Here is a 15,543-nt window from a genome sequence, read left to right as displayed (position 1 = left end):
TTAATAAAAAAAAAAAAAAAAAAAAAAAAAAAAAAAAAAAAAAAAAAAAAAAAGAAAAAAAAAAAGGGAGGGGGGTGCCCTGTTTGTTTCTCAATGGGATTCTGCCTGCTTTTATGTTCTGATAACGCCAGTGGCTTCCTGTGCCCCGTAACACGTCCCTTTCCTGGGGGAGGTCACTGTTCTGGCTGTGCAATAGGCGTGGGTGTTGCACCCTCTGTTGGGTCTCTGAGGCCCCGAAGGGGTCCAGCTGCCTTAACTTCTGACGTCACACCCAGGTACTGCTGCACTCGCACTGTGTGCCTGCTTGCCTGGAAACATCCGCCTCAATGTTCCTTCTTGTACTGCAACTCTGAGCAGATTAGAGAGGCTATATTCTTCTATGTTAGTATAATTTGGGAACCGTTTGTGGCGGGTTGTTGGATTTTTACTCTTAAATCTGAGAAGAATAGATGTATGTGTATGCACAGGCACTCGAGAGGTGGAGAAATACATTATAAAAGAGCTGTATCAATTTTCTAGTTTTCACCCCTGAGAGATTAAAGGCATCCATTCACCTTTTTAAAAGTTAACTATTGCAGGATACGATTTATGCTGTCCTGTTTCACATCATACTACTACAGGCACAGTTCAGCTCGTGAGTCTTAGCTGGAAGGGTGGTAATAAACTGCTGAACAAGAGCGACTTAAACCATGACATGTTTTATAGGAACTTGTCTGACTCAGTTTAGCTTTCTAGGCTGCCCCATATAATGCAATGTAATATAATGGTCTGCACGTATCTGGGCCATATTCAGCCTACAGGCTACCTCAGTTTGACTCACAGGTTGTGACTATTTCCCTGAGAAGACTGCTGAGGGAACAAGGGGTTAATAACTCTGGGGAATGAGTGACTTGGTTTTTTTCTTTTATCAGACTAGAATTGTTCTTTGTGCGGTACAATCACCAGAACATCTGGAATAGACATGTATTTTGGGGAATATGACTGCTTGTGCCTAGAGCTAAAGTGTCCCTAAGGCTTCCTATACCCGAAGGAATAGCTTTGTAGCAATGGGATTAAATTTGCACTGGTGTGAAAGGCAAACACAATGCTCAGTACTCTGACACCTTACTCTAACAGTCTAAGAAAGCAAACCAAACCACATTATTACTAATAATTATTACTGTTATCTGCTCTGTGACAACGCTGAGAAGTGAGGGCCCCACTGTGCTAGGTGCTGGTCAGAAAAATAATGATCTACCACTGCCCTTAGAGGTAAATGTGATGCTGAAATGCAATAGTGACCACTTTTGTGGCCATCACAGAGATTGGGGTCCCTGTTTCAGAGTGCAAGGGTTGGCCGGGAGGGAAGAAATTTTCATGTGCTCTTCAGTTTGGATACTTTGGGGAGTATTTCTGGACAGGTGATGCTGACCTTCCCAGCTCGGTTATTCCATTGCTGGTGACCTCGTGGCTGTCACCAGGAGCAGCAAGATCTGCTTCTGGAGGCAACCAGCCCTGTCACACCTTGATTGTAGGCTCATTGCCTGCTGTGGGCGGCTGCAGGTGGTCACAGATGCTGCTCCCAGACTGCTCTGGAACGGTGGTTTCTTATCGCTTCTGAAAATCTGGCTCTTGCTCCCAGTCCTGCAAGCGGTGTGCTTCTTTTTGACAGGGGTGGGGGAACCAGGGCAGGGCAGGGCTGGGACGGGGAGTTCTTCTGAAAAGCTGGGCTTGCACACAGAGTGATGAAACTTTGTCTTGGAAGACTGGAGACAAGTGGAATACACTGCTTGAGGGAAAAGATCCAAAAGAAAATAGCTGGAGTAATGGAAAGAGCTTGAGTGAAAGGAAATTTTCAGTTGAGTATCAGGAAATCTTTGTTAGCAACTGACTTCTGTTGGTGTGTGGAATAGCTTCCCAAGGGAAACACAGCAATGGACGACTAGCCTATCAGTTCTGGTCTCCAAAACTGGACTGGACACAGAAGAACACACCGCAGGCCAGAAAATGAACTTGCTTTGGCTGGGACGAAGACTATGGGTGTAACCCTGCACCATAAAAAAAACAATGCAGATGTTGCCAGTGACCTCAGGGAACACAGGCTCCTTCTGAACAGTAACCCAGTGCTGATTTTCCATTTCTCTTCTACACTTCAAGGTGTTTCTTGTCAGTATGATAGTGGTGGCAGAGTCTCCAGGACACCCAGAACTGTGCCTTTCCATTCAATTCTGCTGTTCACTCCCTGCAGGCAGCTGGTACGGAACGGTGCAAGAGTCTTTGAGATGCACGGAGCATTGGGAGGAGGGAGCCAGATCTGTTTTCCACCAGCAGGGATGGGAGAGCATGCACCCACTCTGTGCACTGTGCATGAGGCCTGTAAAGCTGTATTTATTTGATTAACTGAAACCCAGCCCAGCCTCTGATCCAGCAGGGGCAGGGAAAGGGGAAGGGATATATGTCTTTCTACCAGGCTTGGTCTTACTGCACTTGTGTCCTCTGCTCCCCTGGGACTCCTCTGCCCAGCAGCCCTCAGAGCAGAGGGAGGTGACACTTCTTTTGCTCTCTCATGCTGATGACTGGTCCCAGTGGAAGTCTCTGTCTCTTGCCAGATGCATCCCCAAGGAATCACCCTCCTGGCACTCCTTACAGTCCTCCCCAGTGTTCCCCAGTTATGCTAAGGCGTGTTAGCGCTGGGGCACACAAGGCAGCATGAGAAGGGTGGAGGCGAATAGCTGTGGTTTTAAAAGTAAATAATTTAAGCAACTATAACCTGTCCACCCAGGTAATCACGGTGAGCAAATATTCTGCATGTCAAAGGTGTTTCTGGAGATAAGGGTTAGCACAATGAGTCTCCTGCTTTCTTAGCTTTATCTAATGCTCAGCCCTTAATGCCACGGAACTCTAAAGCCTTGTCCCTCTAAGCAGCAGTGCCCCAGTAGAAAGAAGTCACCAGTCGTTTTTCAGGGGGAAGTCTTTGTGCTGGCAATAAGCTTCCAGTGTGGCAGACATGGTGTTTTCCAAGGGGTCTGGATTTAACCCCTAAAACTGTGCCTTTGACTCAGAGAGTGCAGTATTTGTCTGGGGAAAGAGAAGAAAGGGGCAGATAGAGGGTAAAACTCATTCTGATGGCTGGAAAATTTGGCTTCGTAGTTGCAAGCTGCACTTGTGCTTGCAAAGCAGGCTGAGGCTTTTATCTTCCCTTTTTTCTTTTTTAATGACCCATGCAAATCCTGCTTGCTGGAGAAAATCTGTTTCCTCAGCTACCCATCCAAGGGGAGCTCTACAAAAGAAGTCCTGGAGGTTGCTGCTGAAGATTTGGCCTTGAGACCATCCTGCTGTACATTGACAGCCCATTGTCATGTTGTGATGGTTGCCTAGCAAGGTGGTGACAATTGTGCTGAGGCAGAGTGACAGCTGTGTTACACCAGAGGGCTGGCTAGGCTGAAACGCTGTAATATTTGTTTTTGCAACAGTGCGGCAACTTGCATCAGTGTTCCCCCAAGTCATGAGTGCGAACGTAGTGACAGGGTGACGCCGTCTACGTGCTCGCCTAACTTCTAGCACCAAGTGCCCTGCCGTGGCTCTCTGGTTTGGTGTGGCCAACGTCCCTGTGAACAGCAATGACTGAGCCTTGCTGCACTCATAAAGATGAGAGGTAGAGTGGTAGGGTGGCCTTTCTTGTAGACCTGTACAGCTGAGCTCTGGGACGGTGTCCAAGGGCAATGCCTTACATACAAACCCATCCTTTCATTTGTAGTACAGTTATTTCTGTGTTACAGTGTAATGATCAAGACCATGGCATGTAAGAGTCTGTGGGCTGTGATGCAGAAACCTTCTTGTGGATGGCAGGGTTAGAGGCAAAGATAATCAACACAGCCTCAATTGCATGGCTTGAAAGCTTATCGATGGCTAGGCTTCAGAAAGTACCTGCTGGGGGGGATCCTGTTATCAGCAAGTGCTTCTTGTGGGGTTCCTACGGAGGTAAAGTTTTAGCCTGATGGTACTGAACTCATCTATCAGGAAAATTTAATTGCTGGCATGTTTGCATGACACACAAATAATAGCAGGGAGGGCAACAACAGCAAAGTCAGCTCAAATTGCACGGGCAGAGATGGATCTCTTGAGCACATTTCAACAATGAAATGCCACGGCTACCTTCTTGTAGCAAAGTCTATATGTGGGATGTGCCAGGGAGATTGGGGATGGTATCCTGGAACACGGTGCCACTATAGAGGATATGAACAACACGGTAAATAATCTTTAGGCTAAAAACCCCAACAGTTTAGGAAAGACATCACTCCTAAATGTATAAGGGGAATAGCAAGTGGGATATTTTCATTTTTTCAGTCCCACTAACCTCTGTGTCCAAGCTGAGCAGCAGAAGTGTAACCTGGCATCCTTTAAACTCTTGGTCCCCTGAGAGCTCATGTCAGGGACGAGATCAGTGTACGTCCAGTTGGCGCTCACCTGTAGGATCTCTGACCCTGGAAATGAGGTGCACAGGTGAGGACAGGAAGACTTGTGCCTTGCGCTATGCTCATAAGGTGAAGGGAAGCTGGGAAGGACGTGGAGCACAGGCATGGCTGGTGAGATCATACTGGAGTGCTGTCTTCTGTTTTCCTGTTTGTATTTTGCAAAGGATGCTGAAAACTGGAAAGTACTCAAAATGTAGTTTATATAAGAGAAAGTTAGGAATTGACTTAGTCACAGTCCACAAATACTTCACTTGGGAGAGAGATTTCTAATAGTAAACAACGCTGGCAGAAAAGGTCTCGTCGAAATCTAGGTTACACCTACACTAGTAAATAAAGCGAGCCAGGGCCAGTTCTCTGAACCTGAGGGCAAGTGGCACAGCATCCCTCCAAATAAAATTTCTTCTCCCCCAGAGAAGGTAGCCTTGCCCAAATCACCTGTTGGGAACGATGCCCTGGCCTGTGGTATCAGACTCAGCCCTGCTGTTGTTAGGAGTGTACTAGCTGCCTCAAGCCAAAACTTGCCACGAAGCACGCTAACAGTTCAACAGTGCAGAACATTGTATGTCAGGGCTTGAGTGCACGGCCTGGGCTGCTCAGCTTACTCATACAGAAGTCACCTCAGTCCTCAGTGGCTGGCAGCTGAAGGCCATCTAGAAATAGGGTGTGCACACTCAGCTGCGAGGCTGGTTAGCCAGTAGGGCAGCATAGGGACAGTAAGTTCCTTGTCATTTGAAGTCTTTCAGCCCAGCTTGGATGTCATCCTAAGAAGACGGAGATGTAAGAGAAACCATGGCCTTAGTGTGGGCAGGAGAGGGCCTGAAGGTGAATGCTGCGCACGGGGTCAGAGCAGGTGTCTGCAGCATCCAGCAGATGCACCTGTATCCCCGAAGGCTGTCAGCACTACAGGGAAAGCCTCTGCGAGAACCTCCTAATGATCAGAAGGAAACTCATTATTCTCCATCATCACTGCTAGGAGCCCTAAGCTCTGTGGAAAGCACTTGATTAAATCTCTCCACCTCCAGGGTAGGAGGTGGAAGCGGCACTCCCTGCACTCCCTGCTGCTCTCCTCTGTGGGAAGTCTCAGCACCCACATGTAACCTAGTAGCTGAGAGGGGCTGTGGGGGCTCAGAAAAAGAGAGAGAAGCTTTTTGGGGGTGGACATTGGCATTCCAAGCCATGGCCATTTTCCAAGCAGTGATGGAATAAGCTGGCTGAGATCCTGCAGGCGTCAAGTCACTTTCCCTGGATGTACATTTTGTTTATGTGCTAGGGAGACGGGTGCCTGAGTCAGGGCCCCAGTGAAAGCCTGTGAGTGAAGAGGTGGAGAAGGAATGGTATAGGGATCTTCCCATTAGGAAATACAATAAAGGCGGCCAGATTGGAGGTATGGCTCCTCTGACATCCTGCCTCCGCTCGCCAGAATACATCCCCAAGACAGCAATTGGTGCTGCCTGGGACACCTTGTGCCGTACCAGATTTGATCTGCGACCCACAGGTTTTTTTTTTTTAGCAACAACAAAAAGACTTCAGTAGCTTTTGCATCCTAGAAGATCTCAAAGCCTCCTGAGGACCCCAACTGAGCTTTTAAAAGAACAGTCTCCAGATCTTCAGTGCAGAGGCTAAGCCGGCTGTAAAAGTGGCAATGAAGGATTTGTGGGGAAGTTCAGTCACTCCAGAGTTCAATTTTCATTTAATAATTATTAAATGCATTTTAATCTCTGAAGAGGGGAACAGCAGATCTGCTCCAGCAAAGCTGTGAAGCACACATTTAAGGTCTGTAACAGACTGTGGGTGGAAAGAAACACCAGTAAATTCCAGAATGCTTTTGTTGAGAATCTTAGCAATATTGCACTTCAAATACCACCATCATCCCAAACAGAGAGCATGACGATTGCAGAGGGAGGTGTTATCCTGGACTGCTGTGTTAGCCCAAACCAGGAGGTGTTCCAAGGCTGGAATAGTAAAACGTGTGGTACAGCAGGATGGATGGACTTTCCTAGGCTGATTGCTCAATACAGGTTGCACTTCGGGTACCCATTAGGACAACCCTGGCGCATCCTTAGGGTTGCAACACAGACAGACTCACCAGGAGTGGTAAAGGGCTGTAACACAGGGCCGTGACCTGCTTTGAGTCTCTTGAAAGGAGAGGAGCTGACCTGTGACGGCATTCAGTCATGAACTGAAATGCTAGGGATTTTGAGTCAGGGTTGTGGTGCATTGGCAAAGCTGTGTGTTGAGGCTTCAGGACTGATGGGAGTAATTAAAGATGTTTGTTGTGTCCAGCACCGGATTAAAGGAGGAGTGAAGTACCAGCTCTGCAATCTCTGCTTTAATCCAACCCTCTGAAAGCTGATTTCAAACCAAAACAAATCAGAAAACTCTTGCTTTAAAAGGAAGGAGGGTGGGAGAGAAGCCCCTAATCAAATGTTCTGCTAACTCAGAAGTCCTTTGGTGAAAACTAGAAGGGGAGAGTCACGCAGAGAGCTAGAGCTGAGCCTTCCCACTTCTTGCCCAGTGCTGAAGGCTGATCATAAGCGACCACAGCATGCTTAAGTAGGGTCACAGCTCCCTCAAAACCATTGACCTAACCCCTGATCCTCACCCACTGGGTCCTCAGCGTAGCTCACCTGCACGTGCATCAGCCTGGTGGGAGCAGCCCCTCCAAGCTGTGCTCCCTCCCATTCTCTCCAGCCGGTCTTTCTAGTTTCACAGCCTCTGTGAAGCTTCAGGCTTCTCTTTTTTTGTGTCATCCAGGAAACACACCCACCTCTCTCTCTCCAGCCCCATCTTCTGCCTCACTCAGAAAGCCTGTAACTTGTGTGAAGGAATTTCAAGCAATGCAAACTACAGCCAATTTAAAAAAAAAAAAAAAAATCATAGAAATTAGAGTTGGGAAAATCTTGCTAGCTCATCCAGTCCATCTTCTCACATTCTAGCCCAGCCCAGTTCCTGCAAGATTCTTGCCTACAGCACATTTTTCCAGTGCATTATCCAGTCTGATTGTGTATGATTTAAGCAATGGGCATCCTTTGCTTCCCATGAGAGACTGTTCCACAAATGACTATTTTTCACTGTTTGGAAGAGGTTTCTGAAGTTTTCTTGCCATTCTGCCTGACCTGATTCCTCTAAGCTCTGCCTGTGATAACACGCTAGCCAAATGTTCTCCTTCCGTCATGCTTACCCTGTTCAGGTGATGGCAAATAATTCTTGTTCAGTCAAGCTGTTGAGCCACGACGCTTAATACTTAGTTGTAAAGCTCGGCAATTATAATCCTTGGCTACCTGGGAAAGACTAATGTTGAGATTAGCATTTTAATGGGTGTGCAGAACATGGAAGACATTGCTAGTAGCGTTGCCTCTTTATTATAATAGTCACTTGACACATCCCATCACAAGGTTTGGCTTTGGTTGCTTTTGCCTTTGCCAGACTTGGAGCCAACATCTTCTAGTTCACGTCTGTTTCAGCTGTTTTACTGGGTTCTTTTTGGTTTTGTTTTTAATTTCAGTCAAAACCACTTAGCTGTTTCTGAGAACAAGGCTGGCAGGGGAATATTCTGGTTTATCCACATTTAAAAAAAAAATAAAAATCTTAATGACTTTTTCTTTTAAGAAAACAGCTCCTGAGCAGTGTCTTGCTTTAAAATAAATCACAGTTTTTCTGTCAGGAACACGCCTTTTGCCATCTATGACAAAATGCCCCCAAATTTGGCTAAATAATGAGCATTTGAGTGATTGCGGCTTGAGCCTGCTCAGAAAAGAATAATGGGGGTCAGGAAGGACAGTTGTTTATTATTCTTTTTTTTAACTGTGGGCCTAATGGAAATAACAGCACATGCTTTAAGGCCCAAGTTGCAAAGGATTTGCACAAAGGGCCCTGGCTGTGGCTGCTGGGTCACCTCGCCCTGCCCTCCGTTGCCCCAGGGTGGTGTCACTGCCCCCAGACTCCTCCTGCTCATGGCCAGGGCCACCATGGGGAAGTGATGTCCCTGCTTTGTGCATCGGACCAGGGTTGCCCAGGCAAGCGGAAACCTGGCTGTGAGGAAACAGGGAAGTACGGAGGGAGGAGGAGGAGAGAGAAAACAGAAAAAAAAAAAAAACAACCAAAAAAAACCCAGCAGAAGAGAGGGAGACGCCCAAGTTCTCTGCTGGCAGTTTCCAAAATATTTCTCGTTTCCGTTTCCACTGACTGGGGCCCTCCCTTCCCCCAGGAGCTGTAGGGAAGCCTGGGAGCCCCGCAGCTCGCCGGCCATGGCACACACGTGCTGCATCCACCCTGCGCCTGCGGCGGTGACACCGCCTGCTCCCGGCACCGCCTGCTCCCTCTGGGCCTCCAAGGGGGGCCCAAAATTGTGTCATTGCTGCCCTGTTCTGACCTGTCCCCTCCTCAGTGCACAGGCAGCCTCGTGGTGCTGCCCGCCACAGCAGGCAAGGGCACGGGAGCATGAGCTTGCCAGCAGGACCCTCCGTGAAGCCACAGCTCCAAAATGCTATGAAAGAATGGAAGGGGATCCAAAATCCTCATTATATCCGGGGAAAAAGGAGACGCCCTCAGTCCTGGGTCATTACCAGGACATCCAGAAAGATAAAAGGTGCAATTATGATATCCAGTGCCGTTGTTTTCAAAGCACCCACTGTAACATAAACCCACTGCTCAGCGCTGCGAAGAAAGCTGGGTTTACTATTCTCTTTAGACCAGCATATTAGACCTTGGATCCGCTAACCTGTGCTCACTACAGTCTCTGCTTCATCAGGAAAGCCAGCCTGAGAGACTCCCTTGTGCCTTCTGGCCACCCTGGTTGCTGTGCCTCTTGCCATGCTGCCTCTTTATTCATGAATCCTTCCCCTCCCAGTTTTCTCTCCCCCTTTTTTTTTCTTGCCAAAGCAAGAAGTTTTTAATAGCTAAAGAACGAAAACACCTCCCACGCCTCACCTCAAAAAAGCTAACTCTCTGTCTTACTCACTCTTTTTGATTTCCAACCTCTCCTGCTAGCTTAGAGCCTTCCTTTGAAGCACTGGTTCCTCAAATACTAGTGCGTGAGTGTAACTTTAGTAAACCATGTCGTTCCAATGGCCTCAAGGGGACAATCCACGTGAGTAAATAATTCATATGTGGGATGGAGACTATGGCATTTAGAAGAAATGGAAGAGTTTTCTGTTGGATATTGTGACTTGGTTGGAATCGAGATATTACAAGGGAATATACTGACTTCAAACCAGGATGGTAGCAGTATCTGCCTCGCAGAAAATGTTAACAGTAGGCTTGAAGGTCTTCAGGGTGCCTTGGTCATATTGATGCAGGGGGATTGACTAGTTAATCTTTGGAGGCTTCTTCTAGCTCTGCTTATTCTGATTCACCATAGTGAAATGGAGGAAAAGATAAACTGAAGCGAAGAATAATTGCTTTGACTTACTCATTTCCATACATGAAACCAAAGTGCAGCATGGTTCAACTGTAGTCTTTCAAGTATTTTTTGCTTTAAAACTGTTATTAAATGTTTCTTTGACTCCAAGATCTCCCACATATGTGATGTACTCTTTGCACAGATTAATTTTAGATCCTCAAGTTTTGTCATTATCAAAACAGAGTGTCTCTTTCCCACCGGCTTTGTGCTGATTCCAACATCAACGAGGATCAGCTGTGCTGTGGATTTGCATCTGTGGGAATGACTGTGAAGACCCAACTTCATAGTGTATTGAAATGAGGGCTATTTTTGAACAATCAGCCCGGCCATGGCAATGTGGAGCTCAGCACAGCTTACGCTACTCCGTTTCTGGACTGAGGTTTGTACGCTGCATTGTGCTCCATATTGCCGGAGAGAAATCGCTAGCAACACCCAATTACAACAAGCACTGAATGTTTACTCCCCACCACGGCCACTGCTTTGACTGCAGTGTAAACGTACCACTAATGACTTGGCCAATGGGAGGGGAAAATTATGTGTCAGAGCCAAGTACAGAACTAGGAATTTGGGCCGTCAGCCAGCCTGTTAGATCACACTGTGTGCCTCTAATGAAATGCATTGATTTGTGACTCCTACAATAACATTTTTAGGAAATTATTTCACTGGCTATTTATTTGTGTGTTGAGAAGCCTGATGAGGTTGGAAAACTGAAACAGACAATGTGCTTACAAATCAAGAGCAAAATTCTAAGAATGAGGTTAATTAACCATTGGAATAACTTTTCTAAGGCTGTGATGGATTTTCCATCATATCCTGTTGCACAGTCGATACTAGTTAGTTGTATAAAACATGTGCTGTAGCTCCAGCAGGAGCTCTGTGTATCACTAGAAGTGATTGTCTGAAGTTCTTTGGGTTCTGTTACACCAGGGATGAGATCGTGTTGTTGTAATGGTCCCTCTTAACGACAAAAAAACCTCATGAGCCTGTGACAAGCCATTGAGTCTGGGTCTTCATGATTCTGTGGAGTAACAGACTGAGACCCCATCAAAGGTAGATTTAAAATTGGCAACAATTTTCATAAAGGGGACTACCAAATTACGAAGATGCATTCTGCAGAAAGGGACAACCTGCCAGTCCTGTGGCTGATATACTGTACTGTGATGAATTAGCGAGCTCAGAAAGAATTAACCCATGAATAAAATGACAGACTTGGTAGACTTCAAAGCATCTGGTCAGATCTCATGGAATTTCTTGGCTGCTACTTGTTCAGTCAGAGAGAAAGAAATAGTGGGGAGAGCCTATGATCACCTTGTAGTATTTTCAATGGATGCCTCAGAAGAGCAGAGGGGATAGTGAGCAGTGGGTAAGGCAAGCCTTTATCTGCTTGGGGGTTTGTACGGACCCTTGGCTGGACTGACTCCTCTTTAATATCCTTCTCTATATAAAAAGTTTTCTTTTTCTTGGATGCTTACGGTTTATGGTTGGCTAAAATAACATTTTTTTTTTCTGTGTGCTCAGGTGAACACATCCCGGAGTTGCCAGTCTAAGTACTCTGTGAAAAGCAACACCCTTCAAGTAGTCTTATGTTGCTTATCTAGAAATTGAGGCATCTAGAATCACTAGAGAGTCCTCAAAGTCTGTGTTGCTGCAGTTGATTTTTTTTCTTTTCATGTCTATTTTCTATGAGTTTTTTGAACAGTTCATAGCCACAAAGATGAGAAAAAAAATCCAGCCAAGTAAGACTTGTTTTGAGAAAAAAAAAAAAGGAAAAAAAAAAAAGAAAAAAAAAAAAAAAAAACAACCAAAGAAAAATTTTTTTAAAAAAAAAAAAAAAAGGAAAAAAAAAAAAAAAAAAAAAAAAAAAAAGAGAAAGGGAAAAAAAAGTAGTTAGGTCCAAACTGATGGCAAGCTTGTTTGCTCATCTTTAAGATGCATTTACTTATTCCAGTTCAGTCTGTATTTCTGTTCTGCCATAGACTTGATGTCTAGCAATGTAAGCCGTTTCTGTTTAAAAACAGAATTCACCTTTAAATGCGCTTAGGCTAGAAAAATATGCCTGGTGAGGTCATTTGCAGAGCAAGAGTTAATGCATCATGCAAACAACTAAATAAAGGTTACAATCTGAGTGGAATTATTCAGAGCTCAGGGAGAAATCTGGCATTTGCAGTCTGTCACTGGGTTTGAGAAGTCTGGCTCCCTCGGTGTCACTGCCACCCGGAGTCATCTTGCTTTCCCTGTGGCAGCAAGGGAGGGGACTGCAGCGCTGGACGGTTTTCCTGTAAAAACAGCAAAAACAGGAGCGGTGGGAAGTGTCACGTGTGAGGAGTGTGTGGAATGAGGGGTGAGTATGAGCCCATCTTTGTCCAGGTTTTGCAGGGTGATGTTATGGGTGTAAATAGCTGCTCTTCCTCCTCCCTCTTCCTCTTCAGGACAGCTGAAGAGCCAATGTCAGGACGGCGCATGACCCCTGATACCCCTGGGGAGGAGGGCCGCATGGAGGGCTATGAAGAGCCGTGCACCTCTTGAGACCTGCCAGCTAAAACCTGCCATTTTTGGGCCCTACCTGGTAAGGGCTCCTCGCCCTTCTTTTCCACCAACATCCCTGGGAGTTGAGGATGCCGCTTTGGGGCAGGGTACACACTGTTTGTGTGTGGTACGGCTGGGATAAAAGTGCATCACTTGTAAATGCCCGGGCTTCTGTAGAGTTGGCAATCTCAGGAGAGGTGTTGTGCTAGGATTGTGTTTTGCATTTCGTTTCCTTGTTTTGTTTTTATAAGCCAAGCACTTGGCCGATTGCGCGGGAAATGGACTGCTATGGGCATTTATTTCAATGGGTGAATTTTAAACAAGTCACCAGGGACTGGCTGCTGCTGAGTTCAAAGAGAAAGAGACATCCAAACCCTCTAGCCAAGCCAAGATATGGTGGGAAATACCAGTTTTCAAAGAGGAGAAAACTTGAAGGCACAGGAGGGTGAAAGACAGATACAGCTTGGTTTTCCTGTTCTTAACTGGTCAGATTAAGGCGAGGTTGGAAAGGAGATTTAAGGAAAAAAAAGCCCACCACCATACAATTTTGCTAAGGGAAGTTTGTCAAACATCAGGAAATGTGCTTCGGTGTTCATGTTCTATGAGCTGTGTGCAATAATTTGGGGATGGAAACACGTTGACAAAGTTAATATGGTACTTGACAAAATATTAGGAAATGTATTAGAAAGAATAACTCCTTGCAGGGCAGAAGGTAGAGCAAATGCCCTGCTAAGCTCCTCTATTTATTCCTCATTTTTCTTTCCCCAATGATTTCAGAAGTCTCTTCAGGCTCAGATAACTCAAAGATAATTCAACCCCCCCATATCTCCAAGTGAGGTAAAGAGGTTGTGTTCACAGAAATGGAAAAAAAGAGGAAGATAGAGGAAGAAAAAACATAAAGGGAAGGAACAGAAGCCTAAAGTTGGGTGTTGCTTCCCCCCAGCACACACATGAGCAGCAGACTCCCAAAAAGAAGACTAGAGAAAGATTGCCATCTTCTGGAAGGATAAATATCTGCCATTATTCAGAATACTAAATCTGACATCCGCATATTTTTGAAACCATAGCATATTTCTGATAAATTTATTTTTAAATCTGAATTCTTATCCATATAAATCTAATTCAGTCTCATTTCACCAATATATATGCTGTGATCCCAGCTTTAGAAACTGACCTCTAGCATCCTGGATTTTAGTGAGACTCCCATCAAGCTTAAAATTAGGAACATGTTAACGTTAAGGATTACCAGTAGAGAGATGGACTTTAGCTATTCTTGAGCCTGAAAACCAGCTGAATCCTGAGCATTTAGAAGCCAAACTTAAGGTGTCCAGATGCAGAGAGGCTGAACAATGGGGAAAAAAAAAAAATTACCACTCTCCTTCTAAACAGCATCAGCTGTTATTCTACCTATGTCAGTAAATTAAGTACATCTGTGTCAAACAGAACCTTTTTATGAATCAAAAAACCTGAAGGCAGGCCATGGAGCACAGAAACATTTAGTGTTGCTTCCAGTTAGCCTGTCTTAGAAATGATTATCTATATTAGAGGAGCTTATGCAGTGACTAGGATTAAAATAGCCACAGAGCTATGGACCCTTCTGCTCAGGGCAGGAAGGGTCAGAAGCCTGTGGTAGCACAGCCCACGTACGCCAACCCCATGAACCTGTCGGCTGCATCTGCTGCCTCTGCGGTGCCGGGGCTGTCACAGGCTGTGCTGTCACCCAGAGCCAACCCCTCCCCTGCCTCCCCGCCTCTGGGCTCTGGTGGTGGAAGCCAGGGATGAGAGCAGATGGAGCACTGGTTCCCTCTGTCCCGGCTGAGCAGTGGGGCAGGCGTGCAGGGGATCTGCCTTGCTCCCTCATGGTGGTGGTGGGACCCTCACCTGCTTGGCACGGGGCAAAGCCTGTGTGGGGAACTGGGTGCGTACCTTTGTGGTGCTCCTCTCCCTTGCAGTTTGACTCAATGGCAGTGCTGCTCCGTGCCCTCTGGTGACAGTTCCTTCTCATGAGAGGTGACACCATTCTTACTTTTCACTGTTTCTGATACCAAATGAGGTGTATCAACACCCTCAGGTACTGTGGGAGCCTTTAAACTTTCAGGACAAGAGCTCAGAGGGGACTTCGTGTGAGTGTGAGTCTTTCTGTCTCTCCTTACTAGCTTCCCATATTCATCCGATGTGAGGCTGCTGAGAGCTGGGATTCCTGGTGAACTTCGCGCCTTGGTAAATTCTGCCACTACGACGGACACTGACAGTCTTCCCCACGCTCCCATCCTTTGAGTATTGGACTTCTTTGACTCCTCATGGTTTCGCATACCTCTGTCACGGTGGTGGTGCCATGGTGCCAGTCTGCCACTCAGCAGCGCTTCTGCTAAGGGGTTCCTGTTGTCATTAAAGTCTCCAGTGCCCACGGGGAGACCTGGGTTGGCGTCACCGCAGGGTCTGAAATCCTCAGTCCTCAGAGCAGCTGCAGCCCCATAGACTTTCCTCTCCCCATTTTTGTCTTCTCCCCTTTTTGCAGCTGGCAGGTCTGGCCAGGAGGATATCCCAGGGCTGGGGGGCTTGTGGCCTTTGCCATTCTGCTGAGACAGTGCACAGGGCGAGGGGTGACCTGAGGCCAAGGGTGCTGGTAGTTTCTGAGCTAAGGTCACACATCCGCTGAGGCATTGGCCAGAGGGCCACCAGCTCGCTCCACACAAGCTCCCAAACAGCCACCACATGGGGATGTCTGAGATCTTTCTGTGTTTTACAGAAACTTTCTACTCAGTCAATACAGGCCACTCTTCTGCACTAAATCCCAGCCAGCAGCGCCAATCACTTCCCATATAATCTCCCAGAACAGCTGTGCTGTGATTGCATTGTGGATTACAAAATGACGGGAGGAGGGGGGAAGAAAAAAGAGAAAGGGGTTTTCAAGCAGTTGGGTTTCTTGGAGGATCTAGAGATGAGCAAAACAGCGGACAAAGCGTGAGTCCCATTTCTGTATTGCTCCTCCAAATTAACAGGACTTCAAGGACTGGCTGCCAAGGTAAATTCAACTCTCTTTCCTTTTGGGGCTATCTAGATACTATGGTCAGTTAGTGCCAGTAAATGCTTGTCTTTTCTGGATGGAAATTTTTCTGACAATGTTCTCACGAAGGAGTAGTTCAGATTTGCTTCTCTTTC

Source organism: Egretta garzetta, unplaced genomic scaffold (genome assembly GCF_000687185.1).
Source record: "Egretta garzetta isolate BGI_Z169 unplaced genomic scaffold, ASM68718v1 scaffold697, whole genome shotgun sequence".
NCBI classification, from domain to species: Eukaryota; Metazoa; Chordata; class Aves; order Pelecaniformes; family Ardeidae; genus Egretta; species Egretta garzetta.
Note: the sequence above shows the minus strand (reverse complement) of the source record.